Source organism: Copadichromis virginalis, linkage group LG22 (genome assembly GCF_057382275.1).
Source record: "Copadichromis virginalis isolate Kocher_CV1m ecotype Utaka linkage group LG22, C_Virginalis_male_GT1.1, whole genome shotgun sequence".
NCBI classification, from domain to species: Eukaryota; Metazoa; Chordata; class Actinopteri; order Cichliformes; family Cichlidae; genus Copadichromis; species Copadichromis virginalis.
This window is the reverse complement of record NC_140638.1, coordinates 7,532,719-7,549,467: the sequence shown is the minus strand read 5'-3', so window position 1 is coordinate 7,549,467 and position 16,749 is coordinate 7,532,719. Positions and strand designations below refer to the sequence as shown.

Sequence of the window (16,749 nt, the reverse complement as noted above, 5' to 3'; positions counted from 1 at the left end):
ATATAAAGGTAAATGTACAGAGATCTTCAGCAGGATGCAAGAGGATAATATGAAAAAAAGCTATCCCACGGGGAATAGTTAAGGCGTTTGTTTGTATTGTCAGGGAATGAAAGGGAAAATGATGAAAGAAACTCCGAGATTATGTCTGAAAGTGTAAGTGGGTTTTTAGGCACGCAGCCAGCACCACTCTGCCAGTTTCATAATCTGGATTTTTTCCTTGTATTTTGGATAAGCAAAGCAGGACTTCTAGCCTTGCCACATTGTTGGCCTCCACAGTGCATGCCCTGACTCCCTCCTAATCACTTGTGTGCTTTTGAGACACCAGAGGAAGCAGTTTTATGAAGTTCTCCCAGCCCACTCCTGTAAGGAGTTTTCCCCACATGGCCTCGGGTTTCGCCTTGTTTGCTGTTTAGCCTGTAAATATCAAAGCTGCTGCTGTGCAGGGCACTGGGATGGTTTGAGTTTGCTGTGATGTGGCTTTAAAACACTTTAAGGTGAAGAAAACAATCATTATATTTATTTTTCTGTGTGTGTATGTGTGTCTGCCCTGCAGCAGAGGTCTTACAACCAGGGCTGAGACTTGCTATTTTATAATACCAGTGACAGGGGCGCTTTAAAAATGAATGCCTCTGCTGAACTTGACTGTTGGGAGGAGGTGTGTGTGTGTGTGTGTGTGTGTGTGTGCGCGTTACAGAGGGACAGAATGGGGATGCAGACAGCCAATAGACTTGGGTCACATCTGTGATGCTGGCACTGATGAAAAGGAGGTGGTTTTGAATTATTGATTGTTATAATGAAACTAAACTCCTCTGGGTTTGGGACATAGCCTCCATGTGCTGCTGTCAAATATGTGAGAGGAGGAGGGAGGTTGAGATGAGGAGTTTCGTATCCGAGCCTCCAACATAAAGTATGTGTTCAACACACCTGTCTAAGCACAAAGAAAGAAGCCCTTTGGGAGGTTTCACTAACAGTTTGCAATATCTTTTCTATGCCAACACTTTGCTTAACTTATCTCTCACTCCGTGCAATAACCTGTCTACAGAAGGAAATATGCAGACTTTATCTACTTGAGCCATAATATGTAACCGTCTCCTCTTGTAAACGACACATCAGTGAAGCTTTGCTGCAAATATTGGTCTTTCTTTCTTGTAGATGCACTCATTCAGGCTCATATCATGCAATAAAAAGCAGAAAATTCAGTTACATTTAGTTTGCACATGTATATTATTATTTTTAGCCTTTCTAGCACTCAGACTATATTGTTCAACAAAACCCACTTATAACTCAAACTGCTTAGAACAGCTTAACTTTCTTAGTGTTATATTTTATATATGCGCAGGGTTTTCTGTTTTTCTGTCTGGCATTAATGGCTGCTTTAGTGCTAAAATAAATCCACATATTATAGGTGTTAGACTTCCTCGGGAGCCAATGGGGCTTCTATTAAATCTGCCTCGCTCTCACTCACAGAGAACAGTTCATTCGGGATGGATTCGACAGTCCATTTCTCATCCTGAAGAGAGCAATTGCTCTCCGTTTAAGTGCTTCACGTTGATCGCAGCCGTCGTCCAGTTTTATCTGCGAGCAGGATGGCTTTACTTTGATAAACAAATAAGGTGCATCAGAGCTGTTTTTTTTCCCATGTGAATGGGACTGTGGCGACCGTGGCTCAGGGGGTTGGGAATCGCATCTGTAACCAGGACAGAGAGCCCGGTTCGATCCCTGGGCTCTCTGTCCTGGTCATTGTGTCCTTGGGCAAGACACTTTACCCTACTTGCCTACTGGTGTTGGCCAGAGGGGCCGATGGCACGATATGGCAGCCTCGCTTCTGTCAGTCTGCCCCAGGGCAGCTGTGGCTACAACCGTAGCTTGCCTCCACCAGTGTGTGAATGCGAGAGTGAATGAATAGTGGTATTGTAAAGCGCTTTGGGTGCCTTGAAAAGCGCTATATAAATCCAATCCATTATTATTATTATTATTATTATTATGTGAGATTAAAAGGAAGGGAACGTGAGCACATTGATTAAAGTGGAGCTGAACGTGGGTCTCTGAGGGCTCTTTCCCCCCCATTGGAAATATCAATGCATAATAGCCCAACAGCTCCATCATATGTCAGTCCCCTCCAAATGTGGTATTGATATAACCACATGCCTGCTGTTAGCCCTTTATCTGACAGGAGCAAGCAGTGACCTGGGAGCTGTTTTGGTAAATGTAGAGGTAAAGTCCAGGATGTTTAATTAGTATCTGCACAAGCACGATCTCAGCTCACCTCCTTCATCAGTGAGAGGATCACTCCAGCTATGCTGTGTGTAGAAATCCAGAAGCTGCAAAGCAAAACATCTGAATTTTAATATTTCCTTGAAAAACTGTTTATGCTCTTATTTTGATACAAGCAAAGCAGCTTTGCATAATTTGGAGGTTTTTTTTGTTTTTTGTTTGGCTGCTATTCCTGCAGCCATGATCAGTTGATGCATTTAATGCTGCAAAACATTTTATTAATGCAAAATAGTTAGCCATCACATTCACGCCCATCACCTCGATTAATGTTATTAAACAAAACAAAGCAAAAAGAGGCAAAAGCACGTGTGGAGAACTGTGCAGCTAGTGTTGATGGAGGAGAGAGACCCCCCCCCCCCCCCCCCCCCCCCACACACACACACCCTTACTTTATATTCATGCAGGTGACCCTCTGCAGCCAATCAGCGCTAGTGATAAACCGGAACAGCCAGAGGATAAATGTGCAGGTGCACTGAGGTGTGCCTAACACGTTGTCTCCATGTAGATGCATTGTAATTTCCCACAGGTACAGTAACAGAAATTGGTATTGATACAGTTTGTTACGCTCTCTGTTTCCACTTGGATGCCTTATCTTACAGGGCTGCCCTTAGCCAGCATTGCTATCATGGTTTTACTGCACTGCTCCTGGTTTCAGAATCGTTTTTCTCCTAATAACAAAAAGTCCAGTGATGCCAAGTGTGCTTGTCCTGAGTGTTGGTTTCAAACGCTACATAAACAGGGAGTGCAGTCCTGACAGAGAATGTGAGCATCAGGTTCAAAAACATTTTGCCACACACTTGATAAGTTGATAATGTTAATCACAGTACACATAGTCTCTATTATTCTGATATATATTCACTCCACAAACAATCTCTAAACACAACAGCTCCACGTGGGGATCGCGGTACTGTAGTAATGTGGACGTTTTCGACCTGTTTCTGGGTTATAGCACTCCTGTTAGACTGAGGTCTGTTTTCTGGCCCTGTGAGGCTGCAGGTTTTCAACCCTTCCAAGCGTCGCAGTCCCAGCTCGCCTCCCTCATCAGTGCTATAATGAGGCTGTAACCCTATAGGCTAAACCCTGTGTCCTCTGCACTCACTCCACCACAATAGGACCTGTGCTGCTGCTCCTGCTGCTGTGTGTCACTGCCTAATCACGTTTTGCTCGTTGAGGTGTCAGCATGTCTACTGTCTTGAGCGATATCAAGTTTCCCCCTGTCATTTACCCTTTTACGTTGTCATGCATTGTCCTGCCTGTTCCCCTCTGTCCCCTGATAGCTGGGATTATAGTGGTTTCTATGATCTGCTGATCCTGTAAACAGCGTTCCCGTATGTATGTAAGTGTTCGTTACTCTGTCACCTGTGACTGAGTCACTCAGAGCTATATAGGGAGAAATGGGAACTTGGCGTCCTGCTCGCTGTAGCATCACGTCACTAAAACTGGAGGTCGACATGTGATAGGGTTTAAATCATTCACAGGCAGCGGGTGCGGTGTTTGTGTGTGTTTGTATTTTTCTTGGCATTTGTGTTCGCAGCCATGAGTGTAACTGCTGTGTAACAATGACAGGATATCTAAAGCAAGAGTGACAAGGTCATACATGGAAAAATACTGGAACACTCAGAAACACTCATAGACGTACTGTGAGTCAGTGGCAAAGCAGATGGTTTCAGGCACATTGACACCAACATTTGAGCATTATGTTTACTCAAATAGCTCTGTAATTACCACATATGAAGCAGCACTCTATGGATTTCTGCTTCTCTGCTTTTTTTTTTTCACTCTAATAATCCTAATTAGACATGTATAATAACACTTATGTAAGCTTAAGAGCAGCTTAAAAGCAAAAAGTGTTCATTAAAACATGACGGGTCAGGTAGAGTGTCACGAAAATCCTTTCAGAGCCGAATATAAGCCAGGAAACCTGGAAGGAAGCAGAACAATTTCAGAGCTTAGAAGAAGAAGATTGTCAGGAAAGCCGCTGACTTAAATATAGATGGTAGGAAATGTGTGTTTCTGACCTACAAATCTACTTAAAATTCAATTCAGATGCTGCTTTTGTGTAGATAAACTCCATGTTTTTCCACATTAAGGCTTTTATGTAATATGTCGAGTGTGTGTGGTCCTCTGCGTCTATCACGATATCCGCTCTGTACTGTATACTTACCACCTCTAATTCATCCGTCTACAGGCAGTGCCAACTTCTGGCAGCTCAGTGCTACTGCTGCCCTCTGTGTTTGTGTGCGTGTGGTAGAGAAGCAAACATTCAGTGTCATTTTTCCACCCCTCAGGATTAATGTTTTACTGTACTGTTTGTAAGTCATGCAGGGTCACACACGAGTTCACTGATACTTTTTTTTTCTTTTCTAAATGTCATCAGCGCTGACATTCACACAAGAGAAATCAAAGGTGATGAATTTTGTCAACAAATGTAGCAGCCTTTCACTCCCCAAAAGCTCAGGATTTCTCCTTTTTATGTGACCTATTCACATATATAAACCATATTCCCTGCTCTTCAGGATACATGTTGCTACCTCAATATGTGTGTGAAAAGTGCTCATTTTCCTGAGCTAAATGTGGCAACATTGATCAATACTGAAAGACCAAGTAATATGATACTAATATTACTGCAATATTAAGTCATATAAAGCACAAGAAAGTTGATAATATACAAATTCACAAGCATTTTTCTTCATTTTCCTGTTTCTAAATGGACTTCTTGACTGTGACTGTGCATAGAAAGATTGCTCTGTATATAGCTGGGGCAGTGAAATTTGGATATGGTGCTATAGTCGATGCCTTTAATTGAAAAATAAATAAAACAAAGCACCAAAGTTTAAAGCACTTTTTGCTTGAAATGATTAGTCTGGACGACACAATTTTCAAACACTATAAAACAAAATTGGATGTAATAATAGTGACTTATTACCCAGCCCCACTGGAGCCTGTAAAATTACAGTATTTCCATCCCTGGTCATGTAGTCTGGCTTCATTCTTACACAGGTCAAGGGCTTAGACAGAAAGACACAGGAAGTGCACAGAGTAACAGGAAGGGTTTGGAGTTGAGTGTTTGCTGACGTCCTACATTTTCATTGAGTTCAGGAAGTGTTGGGGCAGCTCTTCCCTTCTTTCCAGATCTCTCTTAGTGCCGCCCTCTCTACTCCTCCACACACATGTGCTTTGCCATCTTGTGAATCCTATTAAACTGTATCTGTTCCTGCTTTGAATATGCCATCAGCTCGGTCTGTTTGCTTTCTCTGTGCCTCTCAGAGAAATGTTCTGCTCCTGGAATAATGTGATCCCATTTAAGGTAAAATCAGAGTTTGAAATGTCGAGATTAGACTGTGGAAAAAGTCAGAGGAAAATTATTCTTTACTTCCGCGGACTGGTAAATAGACGATTGATCTCTGACACTGGAGGAAGTACAGGATCCATTAGAGAAGCAAGAGAGGAAAAGCAGTCAAAAACATAGAGATGGAGACAAACAGCTGCAGTCTCAGGAGAGGAAGAAGGACAGAGCAGTTTAACAGAAGACCACAGATGATGGACAGATAGACAGGAGGAGAGGCAGACATGGGAGCTATGCGCTGGTCCCAGAGTTGGATCATTGCAGCTGGATTTTTCCATGTGGCCTAGTTTTTGCTTTCCAGCTCCCTCAGTCCTGGTCTCCTCTCACAGTAGATCTCTGCCCCCAAGAACACAACCTCCTCCTCCTCTTCGTCCTCCTTCAATTCTCTCTTGTTTCTCTCAGTCATTGAGCACAGTCTCCGTCCTTCAGATCTTACTGTGCCCTAACCAGATCATCAATTACTCTGCTGCACTAAAGCAGCTTTTCTTCACATTTTAATATTAAACATCTCGTGGCTGCTCTGCTCTTCTTGGTATTGATTTTTTTTTTCCTTCTCCCGTCTCGCATTCAGCCTCCTCCTTGTCTGCCTTTTCCTCGCATTCTCACTTGCTTATTTCATTACCTCCTAATTATTCTGCTCTGTCTCTATCCTTCTGTTCTTTCTCTTTCCCCACCTCCTCCCCTCTCTGCTCCACCCTCCCATCCTTTCCCACATTACTTCCTGTTTAGTCACATTCTCCAGCAGCACCTGATCGTGTCGGCAGGAAAACCAAGCGCTGCCAGAGCTGCGGCAGGCAGAACCAAACGCTGGCCGAGCTAGAAAGCCTGCACTGCTAACTGCAGATGGAGAGCGAAGGGAGGCCGGGTGGAGGGGGGCTTCGGGGACATCTCCTGGGCCTTTCTGCCCCGCTGTGTTGTTGTTAATGCAGTGAGGTTGAACCTCAGAAATGTGGGAAACTGTTTACACTCTGCAATCTTTTGGATGCTCATAACTGAGGGAACATTTAGGATGCTTTGAAGAATATTAAAGCACATAAATTAAGAAGAGAATATGAAGGAAAACGGAAATGAAATCCAGCACCAGAGGAGATAAATTCCAGGCATATCAGTGGCAGCAAAAGTAATTAAGCGATAAAACCATGCACTTCTTCTGTTTTTCAGTCCCTTTTATAGTAACATGCAAAACTTGGAGGGAACGATTCTTCTTTGTAGCTTTAGTAGTATCATATTTACAGTAAGCGCATGCAAAAAAAAATGAGTGTATAACATAAACACAATAATAACGGCGTTTTAGTGAAGCTGCTGAAAGAAAAATACTGCAGTGTCAAAATGTGATCCCTCTGGCACTCAGTCTCTCCTGCATTCTCCACATTTTCTATTCGCATGCAATAAATCTGCCACAGTGACGTCTCTCCTCCCCATTCTTCGTGTTTTTCCACCTTTTTTTTTTTTTTTTTTAAAAATCCCCTCTTTTCTTACTGTTTGCAGCAGTTCTCCCCTCGGGGTTCTTACATAACCAGCACCCAGCTGATTTCTAGTCAAATAATCAATGAGGTTCATTGTGATTGTGCGTTAGGGGAGGAAATCGAGTTGAATAGTCGTGAGGGGAGCAGCTAGCGAGTGTGAAATATTTGCGTTGATGCATAAATGTGGGCATATTTGTGTGGTAACAGTGGCCGTCTCTCTTAGCAGCACACAGGGCCTGTATTCATGACAGACAGGGAAGGCTGTGTGGCACATCTCTGAAAACCTTTCTCCGGGGTTGCGTGGCGGTTGTCAAAGCTCTCGTAGTTTTTGCTCTGATATAGTAGAGCGATGTGCATCCCATCTCTGTCGGCTGCTTCCTGGGCGCTCGGTGTAATCACAGAAAAGTGGGGGGAGGAATCTCTGGCTGCTGTGTGTCAGCGTGCGCACTAACTTGATGGGGGGGAAAAATGGGTCAGGAATACCAGTAGATGTTGCCTTGCATGATATCAAGGCGTGTGTGTGGGTTGAATTGGTAAAAAGGCTGCAAAAAGCAACCAAGAGGTTAGGGAAGCACATGGATGCAGATGCCCTGATTGGCAAAGCGTGCTTTCCAACCTTTCCTGTCTAGGGACAGAAATGCTGTGTTTCAGCCAAAGACATAAAAATTCTCAAAATAATCTAGAAAAAGATCCCCCAAAAGGAAACGGACAGAGGAAACCAGTGCTGCTGCTGCTTTGACCTCTGTGAGACGCAATCTCACACACACGGTCACGTCCCGGCTCAGACTGTGTCTGCTCGCAGCTGGTGTAATTTAAAAAGTCATCTTTTCTCTCTGTGTTGACCTTCAGTCCTCACTTGGCAAGCATTTTTCAGAAACGCTGTCAGCAGTGGATACGTTCACCCTTCCACTTTAAGATGGAGAGCCTTTCTAACCCCCCACAGCTTGGCTGGAAATAACGAGCAGAAGGGACATAAGAGATATTTACGCTGCGCAGACTGCAGCAGGGCTGTGGCTGTCTCACTTGTCACCAGGTGTTTCCTCTGAAGCTGGTTTTGTTTGGAGATTCTGCTGTTTTTCAAATTTAGCAAGCTTTTTGTGAATGAAGCCTTGTGTCTTCTCTGTTCCTGGATGCTTCTTTTTGCTAGAAGAACGCGAGGGCTGTAAGACGCAGCAGAGATGTCGAGATGAAGTGAGATGGGAGAGAAGCGGTTAATGAATAAATCATGGTGGCTGCTCTAAAAGCAATATAGGGCACAGCGGTTAGCGTGCATCGATTGCACACTGCTGCACTGGGGCTGAGACGCGCACACACAGCTGGTCCTGCAGCTCTGTCCCCTATAGTTCATCATCTCTGTGAAGCATACACTGAATCCTTCCTCTCGTTTTTCCTCTTTAATCCGTCACCTTTGTATCTTTATTTCTCCGCCTCCACTATCTGATTTGTCTTTTGGGAAATGCAGACATTTAGTTTTAGCGCTAATTCAGTTGGCAGGGCTAAGCAGTTGATGCCACTTCTCTCCTTCATGTCTTTTCCTGCTCTTTTTTTTTTTTCCCCTTCCTGTGTCATCCTCTTGATGTCTGTTCATATCTATCACCTTATACACAAGGCTTATAGTTTCTTCTTAATCTTCATCATCTTCTCCTTTGCGCCCCCCTTGTTAATTATCTAGAGTGGGCAGGAAGCTTCTGGTAGCTGAAAGGTAGATCTATACCTCCTCTTGTCTCTCCATCATCCTGTCAGTCAGATCGATTTTATTTGTAGAGCCCGCTATCACATGTAGAGGTTCAAAGGGCTTCACAACCATAAAACATAATAAAGAGAAGAAAGCTGAAAGAACAAACTTGGGTATAAGGGAATAATTTTCTCTAGATCCATCTGATTACTTCTAGTGAGGTAGAAATATTCAAAGGTTAGGGTCATAGATGGGAAAAGCTCACCCCGGATTTTTCTCCGGGAGGAGTACTGGATGTCTAACAGTTTGGCAGTGAAGGATCAGATGTAAGATCATATCAGGCTTCATATACGAGAGAGTATTTTAAAATCAAATCTGGAAGCCTTGGTAGCTCCAGTAACAGATAAATGATTCTCAATAAATCTTCATGCTGGTCAGTTTGAGGCTGAGTGATAAGATGCTAGAGGAGAGTGTAGAGGGATGTGAGGTGCGGTGCCTCTATTCTTAAATTTCATATAGGTATGAAATGATTTCACATGGCTGATTCTGGAGATGTGATACTTAAAATCAGGCTTATGCATAAACATAGTAAAAATCCAGCTGTAGGCAGGTGAATAAAAATGAGACATTTGGAGCCACACTGATGTGCGGCAGAGTGAACCACTGTATGATATCTGGATATGATTTGACGTGTATATGTTCAGCGAGAGTCTGAAAAGCGTCAGCGCCTTGGGCAATAAATGTTAGAGCAGAGGTGTTTCTTTTTAAGTCATGCCGAGTTGTTGAAACATGAAAAAGTTTGAACAAATGTTTCTTCTAGAAAGGGAGATTAGATGGGGACTGCTGCGGAGGAACTAAGTAGCTGGTGGGTTTTTTAAAAATCCTGTTTACATCCAGTTGTAGCACAATGGAAGCAAAGTGTTTTAAATCTGCAGATTGGTGTGCGCGTGTAATCTACGGTAGCTCGTCTAAGAACAGTATCTCGTTGCTAAGATGAGAAGGAAGTTTATTTTATTAACTGAGGCGAGAAACTTATACTTTATACACATTACTCTTAATAACTGTGTGAACTGTCAGTCCCATCCTGTCGGACGTGTGCGCTTTGTTTAAATCCCGTGAGATGAAAGGACGCGCAGAGCGGCTCTGAGTGTCAAGCCCGGCTTGTGACCGCGAGAGAGGCAGGGTGACTTTTAATCTGCTCCAATTCCTTCAGCCTGTGACTCTCAGCTGACTGCGCAACACGCATACACACCGGAACAGGTTCACACACCGTAAACACAACAAAGGAAGGTGGACAGAGTCAGAATGAAGTGTGTGACGTACATGAATCACTGCAGGTACATCACACATCACACGTATGCTTGCGTTTCCTACCTTGAGAAATGCTAATTCTCCCACTCTGTGACTGACTTGATCATAACCCACAGATTGGAAAAAGTTTGACCTTTAAATATGTGGGTCAGTCATGATTGGGTGCACAGGGTGATTGATTTTAAGCCTAGATAAACCTCAGTAAGTTGATTGAATAGCAATTAATTCCCAATAATTTCATCCATCCATCCTTCCACCCTCTTATCTTTATCAGGGTCACAGGGGAGCTGGCTCCTATCCCAGCTACCATAAGGCGAGAAGGAGTGTACACACTGGACTGGTTGCCAGTCTGTCACAGGGCTAACCCATTCATGCTCACATTCACACCTATGGGCAATTTAGAATGACCAGTTAACCTAACCCCACTAACTGCATGTCTTTGGACTGTGGGAGGAAGCCAGAGAGAACCCACGCACACATGGGAAGAACACGCAAACTTCACACAGAACACCAATTTGATAATCTGTGAATTTCATACTAATGTTTAAAACAGAATAACAGACTTTCCTTGTTTCCCTTTTTCACATCGAAGAATTTGAGCTTTCCTGACCTTGTATATCTTTTATTATTAATTATTTTTAATTTTAGTACCTTTGGACTATTGGTTGACTAAGACAAGCAGTTTAACAGTATTTTCATTCAATTTTCAAAGATATTTATAGATTCGTTTTGTTTTTAATGTCTGATGAATTTGAGCTAATTTCCATGAATTAAGGCCATTTATTTCTCTGCCCAGTGTTGATGGTGTTGCAGTGTATTGCTTACAGTCCACGCTCCATTAGCCTCATACATTACTGTGTGCGTTTGCGTGTGTGCTCGTGCATGCGAGGTGGTGTGAGGATTTGCCATGCAAATGAGGCTGTGAGGGTAATCTGGTTGGTCCTGGCGGGATGTCACACAGACAGCCCCCCAGCAGGGGCCCGAGCCCTAATCCCATTCATCTACTTTACTATGCCAACGCGGAGGCGAGGAAACTGGACACCCCCGTCACTGTGCACTGGTCCATTCTCTCACATGTCTTCAGTGTAAGGCCTGTACCAAGAGGGCTCAGCTACAGGGGGTTCACTGTGGTTCTTATGTAATTCATTGTGGCACTGACATCATGGAGTAGCCTGGCCTTTGATTGGATTCCTGGATGAATGTAATACTGATTGTCTTTCAGAGAGATAATGTGGCTATTTAACAGATCCTGTTGGGATGGATCAAAGTGAGTTGAGTCGTATTACCACAGTCTTCTCCCTCTTTGCCGTAATGTCTCTGACAGCATGGCGGCCGCAGTTGCGATTCGTTCACATTAAACACTGAACTGCAGCACTGCACTCCTCCGCAGGAGCTGCAATCAGGATGCACTATTTTAAATGCTGTTCTTTTTAGTGCAGAGCTATTCAAAATCCCAGCAATCCCTCTGTAAGCTTCTTGCCTTTTTATGTGTCAGCAGCATTGTCCTTTCCCTCCTCCCACCTCTACAGAGACCATTTTTTAAGGTGGTGTGGATAATGGGTTGTAAATTCTCTCTTAAATCATGGCTTCCAAAGACAAAACTATAGTACGTTTATCCCAGATTTTTACATTTGAAGAAGTATTTGTGTTTCTTTTAATGCATTCAACTTTAGTTATTTTCTGTTTTAAACACAAATCAAATTTGGCAAAATTTGGCCTGTTGATTTTAGTTACTTGATCTGGTTGACTCACTGGTCATGTCATTGGTTATCTTGCTAGTACTGGGTGGTTAGACCCGCTTTTGCCTTAAGTCTTCATGGTGTTGAACAAGGTGTGGGAAACATTCGTCAAAGACTTTGGTCTATGTTGACGTGATAGAGTCTCACGGTCGCTGCAGATTGGTGCACATCGGTGATGCAAATCTCCCATTGCACCAGATCACAAATGTGCTCTGTTAGATTGAGATCTGGTGACTGTGGAGGCTATTTGGGTACAGCAGCTCATTGTCATTGAATGAAGAAGAAACCAGTTTGAGCTAATTTTAGCTTTGGGACATGGCACATTATTCTGCTGGAACCAGCCATCAAAAGATGTTTACATTGTGCTCATAAAGGGATAGTCATGTTTACCAACAATGCTCACTAGGCTGTAACATTAATTCATGCCCAGTTGGTAAAAAGGGCTCAGAGTTTGCCAAGAAAATATTCCACACACCATTACACCACCAGCAGCAGTCTGGATCGTTGATACAAGGGAGGATGGATCCATGCTTTTGTTGTTTACGCTAAATTCTGATCCTACTGTCCAGTATTACAGCAGAAATTGTGACTCATCAGGTCTGGCAACATTTCTCCAATCTGTTGCCACACTTGGTGAACCCCTCAGTTTCCTGTTCTTAGACATGAATGGCTCCCAGTGTGCTCTTCTGCTGCTGTGGCCCATCAGCTCAGAGATGCTCTCCTATATACCTCGATGGTAACGAGTGGTTACTGGAGTTATTGTTTCTTTCTTATCAGTTTGAAGCAGTGGACACATTCTCCTGTGACCTCTAGTGTGCCCTCAGGGTGTTTTCTCCTAGCTGACTGCTGCTTAGTGGGTATTTTCTCACTATTCCCTGTGTGGGGAAAATCCAAGTTTGTACTAAAATACTCGGAGAAACCTGTCTGACACCAACAACCATATCACGTTGAAATCAATCACCTTTATTCCCCATTGTGAAACTCAGTTTAAACGTGACCATGTCTACATGCCTAAATGCACTGATTCCCTGCTATGTGATTAGCTGATTAGATAACATTGAGTGCTTGAAAAGGTGTACCAAATTAAGTGGCTGGTAATTACATAATATGATAACTTTATTTGCTAAAATCGCCTGGTCACTTTAGGGTTAATGAAACTGTACGTAAAAAGGAAAATGTGAGAAATGTAGTTTTGGACAGTTCAAATGAATTGATCAGAGTTGTGAAACGGTCTGGTTCTCACTGCAGTAACACACACCGCTAATGTTTTGCGACACTGAGTTAAAGGTGTGTGTGTGTGTGTGTGTGTGTGTGTGTGGTCTTGTGAGCGTGAAGACTTCTGATTCATCATCTTATTTTTATCTGTCCTTGATAAACCCCTCATCATACCATCGTCATGAGACGCTCCTCTCTTTTACTTCCCCCATCCCTCTGTCCTTTCATGAGTTTACCTTTTACAGACATCATGTTTTTGTTTTTCACGTTCATCCTGTTTTTGTACTGTCATGTTTTACTTTCATCCCAGATTTTAGTGATCACCATCGCTCTCTCTTCTTATCGCCATGTTGTTTTTCTTACGGTCTTTTCCTTTCTCATTTCCTCCACTGTCTGTCTTTACTAGGTCAGTAGTCAGAGCTGTTGTTAATCTCGTATAGCTCCAGCTACTTCTCCTAAAAGGCTTTGCTCCTAATTGAGAATCTCTAAAATTACCATCCTGCGGGCATGGATGAGTATGACTGTCACTCAGGGTGTGTGTGTTTCATTTACTGCCTCACTTTCTTAGCACCAGAGTGAGTGCTTTTTAGCACATGGACCGTCCCTGTTCAGATAACAGATGATCAATATAGAATATATATTATAGATCAACTGTTGTGTGTCATCAGTTTCCAATTAATAATTTCCTCTTTAATGGCACGCTTGCTCACTTTATCAGCATCGACCACAAGAACATTATCGTTGCGCTGTCCTCATTAAGGACATGCTCTCATTTGCTATTCATATCCAGCTAGGATCAGATCACAAGTGTATTGATTCTGCTGAGTGTGTGTGCCTTTGGTTGTAGGATTTATCCTGAATAGTTTGAAGTCAGAGCTGATTGCAGCCATTGCAGATATGAGAAGCTTGACTAATTTTAACTTAAATAATCTGCTTTATCTCATAGAAGAGAAACTGAATAGACCTAGAGATGCAAGGACAGTTTGGATTGTGTCTACTGCTGTGTTTCAGCTGACATAATTATTTGCTTTTTAAATATACCACGCAGTGTTGTGTAATTTTAATTCTAGACTGAAAGTGTGTCAGTTGAATGCCTTCATAGCTTTAGATTAATTCTTCACCTTATTTTTTTTACCTCCTATATTTCCAATCCAACCAACATGTAATTCCCCCTCTGTTCTCTGAGCATTGTTTGGTGTTTCGACAGGAAGCCTGTTGATGTATAACGAGGCTTGAGGCTCTCTAAATGGCGTTTCATTAGTTTAAATGCCAGCGGGGTCCTGTGCTGCTTTATTTAATGAAGGCTACACAGTTTTGTTATGTCTGCGTATTTTAGGAGAAAGGTTTAAAATGCTGACTGACAGATCATTTGTGGGGAGTGTTTTGTACCTGCACTCTGACTACCTGCCTGCCTATACCTGCTTTTGAGCTCGGACTTTGATTCTTGCCCTTGTTCAGTAACAGCTGTGCCCTTGGAGGTCTGTTTTTCATGCAGCCACTTGCTTACATGTAGTATGGATGCTTGTGTGGGTGGGTGCATGTGAAAGAGCGAGATTATGCATGTAAATGCACACATGAATTTGTGCTGTGTGTGCCTCTCTGTGCGACCTGAAACGTCCCCCACTCGGTGACCTGCTCCATCTGTCAGAGGGTCTTTGCATCCTTTAATCACCAGACATCACCCACGGAGCCCTAAGACCTGCCTGGCTGGAGACCCCTGCTCTGTTTGACGGCCAGTGTGGACATCTTTCTTCTTCTGTAGTCACAGTTCAGATTGTGACTTTGTGGAGTTTGATATCTTTTTCTTTTTTGTGTGTTTTTTAGCAGCCTTATGGTACACTCATTTGCATCATCTGATGGCTCACAAATCCACATCTGCATGGAATATGTCAGAAAGTTGATTCAGGATAAAACGTTTTCAGAGAAAGGGGAAAGAGTCTACAGAAATAGAAATATCGTGTTTTTGGAACCAAAACAACCCCTTTAAGATTCAGAGCGGTCTCATTTGGCATTAGAGCATGCCACCATCCAAACACTGACGGATAATAAGAGGGGGAGGGTATCTCTCCTGCTCTCTTCCACGTTAGCAGGTCTTACCGGATTTCCCGTCTGTCACCCCTCTTTTGCTAATCCTCACCCCGCCCTCTGCCCATTCCTCCACCCCAGCCTCGACGTTCCCTCACTTTGCTTCCTCTCTTTGATTATAATCTGACATTCCTGAAGGGGGATGGATGAACGGATGTATGGATGAATACATGGATAGAAGCAGGGAGGGGAGATGGCGGCTGGCTGTTAGAGGTGTGAAGGTGTTCAGAGGTGGGGGTGGGGGACAATGAGAACATGTGAATATAATAGGTCAGCTGAGTGCACTGTGTCAGTTTCCAATGAGAGGACTACCGGCAATGTTTTGACACAAATGTGAACAAAACCGATGCTCAAAAAGCGTCAAATATATTTGGTCGTATTGATCAGTTGTCGCTTATGAAGGTAAACAATGAAACTGTCTTTTCAATAATATCAATCTGACAATTTTGACGATTTGATAACTGTGAAGGTTTAACAAAGAGCTTCTTCTGTGCAATAAATGAATGCGATTAAGTGTTTTTCTGCTATTGAGAAAAAGCAGCGCTGATATAAGAGAAGCCATCAAACATGTGACCCTGAGGATTGTACCACAATTACAGATTCAAATAGGGCTCGGCTATGAATCACATTTTAATTTAAGTCACAAATTTGGCCTCGGACATTTATTAAAATGAGAAAATCGAGATAAAGCCGTTAATATGCGGCATTCTGTTTTGCAATAAATCTCTCTTGTGCCTTTACTTTTTCCCCCACAGAGCCCAACACCCCACCGAAGCCCATTTAGAGCCAGGAAAATCAATAATTGGCAACAGTTTTCAGTAATATGACAAACTAAAAGCCAAACTTTCACCGGATTGTTCCAGTTATTTATTTTGATTATCCAGTTAAATTATAATTAATACAAATCTGTTTAAATGAAAAGGACACAAACCTTTTTTATGTTAAGTAATTGTGTCATTGAGGAAGGAATAATTGCAAATGTGGCTTTTGCTCTAATCCAGCAGCCGTGCTCTCAGGTCGTGAATTGTCAGGTTTTTCTGTCGTCATTATGTTTTGGCAGACGCACAGCTCAGGATAACACTCCAAACTATCAGTTACACCTGTCACATGGCTGGCTGAAGGTGTTATTGACCTATTCAGACATTTAATGAGAAACTGTGCAAGTCGCAACTAGCAGCAGAGTGATTTGTGCTGCAGACCGCACAAAAACAAATGCTTTGCTCGATGAAAATGAGACTTACCGGCGCTAATACAACTACAATTAATCGCAACGGTTTCATCACAATGAGTACATTGTCCAGTCTGCTCGGCACGTTTGCGCAAGAAATCCCGAAGGCACGTTTCATTACAACTTTAAACGTTACTTTCAAGTCCTACGAGTAAAACGAGACGAGGGAGCGAAGACGCTCTCGTGTATCATTGTTTGCTGATTGGCGCCCTGAGGGGACAGCTGTTATGACAGTCCTGCCTTACAATCTTTTTCAAGGCTGCTCTTTAGCTGCGTGTGTGCTTTAGAGCTGCAGGAGCCACGTTTTCTGCTTTAAGCGCACAATATTTTCACATTATTTGAGTGCAAACACTCATCTGTGCACTCTCAGGTGGAAGCATTTAATTTAATATAAACACCTGAGAGAGGGC

At 42.9% G+C, this 16,749-nt stretch overlaps 1 protein-coding gene across 6 annotated transcripts in view; it reads left to right on the top strand.

The window, feature by feature from the left end:
• Positions 1-16,749, top strand: part of macf1a (microtubule actin crosslinking factor 1a) — a 224,494-nt gene that overhangs the window by 15,288 nt on the left and 192,457 nt on the right. The window lies entirely within an intron of this gene.